Raw genomic sequence first — 1959 nt, forward strand, 5'->3', positions numbered from 1 at the left:
GTTTTGTGACCATTGGGGTGAATCTTTTGGTTTAATTAATAATAAACACTTATTAGCAATAAAAAATTTACAATTTTTTTAATTTGGAGCCGTTTCATGAACGGCGACAGAACTACTGAATGAATATAGTTGCGCATCAATGTGGCAGAGCAGGTTTAGCAGTTTTCGAGTTAGGTATCCTGATGAAAGCGCCGCCTCTGTTTGCAGGAGGAGCAAGACGTGGTTGAACAACTTCAGCGAGTCGGTTGTCGGTCGCACCGTTTCGTCCAAGAACCGCCGCGAGCGTCAGCTTCAACACACGAGTGTTTCGTAGAGGTGTAGCGAACGCGTTGCAGATGTTATTACGGCCCTTCTACGAAACAACGAAACCGTTTTCGAAAAAAATCCCGTTGATAATAGGTGCATGTGGACGTGTTTGTGTGTAGTTCGACATAAATATTTGTTGTGAAAAGTACGGTGCATACTTTTTCTAGTTCGTGTTGTACGTTGTCGTTTTAACGGCCGCTTCTTCTCTAGCCTTCGCATCGAACAACTTGAATTAAAGGTACGTATTTTTTTGCTTGGACATGTTTAAAAGGGCATTTGAGGGCCAGTTTTAGTGATGAAATCGTCGGGGTCGCGAAAACGAATCGATGAAATCAAGGAAACATGCGCTTGCCAGGGTGTTAGACACAGAAACGGTTTGTTTGTATTTATGTGGGTATACCTACTATGTGTTTGGGTAATGTTGTTTCACATGGAGTAGCTCAAGGCTCCCACTTTACAGTACCAGTACCGTTGTTTAGATCTAAACAAAATGATCTCGAGCGAAGATACTCCAACGGTCGTACTCGTACACAAAAAGAGCATCGCCCATTTTTTTTTTCCTTCCATACATTTATATTATAAAACAATGCTGGTACCATAAACATCGCCTAAATTGTTCGGCCTTTTTAAAGCACCTGAATTGTTTTGTAATTATCGAATTCTAAATTAATTCCTATTTATTCAAAACGAATGCCTTTGATTTTGAGAATTTTAATTCCAAATATTTTCATTATTAATTTTTTGACGAATACCTGCCTACCTATTATATTTAAAAAATTAAAAACATTTTCCCACAGTTTGTTTTATTTATTTACATTTAATACGTACGTACCTATTCTCAATTACTTGGATATAGGTAAACTTGTAAAATGTAGCTACCAAATTTAAAAAAATTACCCATCTAGAATTCCCTTGTTATTCGGATGTTATTTTTATAATCTCCGTATTCCACGCAAACAACATTCAATTTAAGGTTTAACCATTTTCACCTAAATCGTGGTTTTATGGGTTTCTACATTAGGCATATTTTGCAAATGTAAAAGAGCTTTTTGTTTTACTATTTAGGTGCAACATACGTCATGGGTTACTAATATGTAATATCCACAAATAGTGGTTGGAGAATATCGTCAAATCCGGTAGAGCTAATAGGTACATTTTATTTGCACAAATGGATATGTTTACATTTAATTTGTATGGTCTATTTGATTCGTTCTGTAAATTTACCATGTATAATTACGGACAATGTATCAATTTTACAACACAGTAATTACGGGTGAATAATCCAAAAATTTTTAAAGAAAACCTCACATTGGTAAATGACAAAATAACTTAAAAAATTTCTTTTTAACATTGGGATGACATGCAGGTAGGTATATTTCAGTTTGAATATTTTGATAGCGAAGTTTCGAGAGACTGTGGCAAATCATTAGGGATTAAACTGCTACACTCATCTTCATATAAACCTTTTTGAACTACATTTTCATTCAGGAACTAATTCTCAAAATAGATTCGTTTGTATATGACAATGATCGGAAAGAGAAATAATCAGCTCTTTCAGTTGGAAGTTGTAGTCTGTAGACATACATTAGATGTAGGTACTGACAGCTGAAGTAGTTTAGGGATGATATTGCAAGATAGTAAGCCTTTTTCAAC

At 35.3% G+C, this 1959-nt stretch overlaps 1 protein-coding gene across 1 annotated transcript in view; it reads left to right on the forward strand.

Annotated features, from left to right (window-relative positions):
• Nucleotides 1-236: 236 nt before the first annotated feature.
• LOC108745104 (protein turtle) overlaps nucleotides 237-1959 on the forward strand; it is a 150116-nt gene continuing 148393 nt past the window's right edge. Inside the window, 1 exon segment of the mRNA XM_025975742.1 lies at nucleotides 237-544. The gene's annotated coding sequence lies outside the window, so the exon portion shown is untranslated.

The sequence above is a fragment of the Agrilus planipennis genome, unplaced genomic scaffold (assembly GCF_000699045.2).
Source record: "Agrilus planipennis isolate EAB-ADULT unplaced genomic scaffold, Apla_2.0 scaffold37, whole genome shotgun sequence".
NCBI lineage: Eukaryota > Metazoa > Arthropoda > Insecta > Coleoptera > Buprestidae > Agrilus > Agrilus planipennis.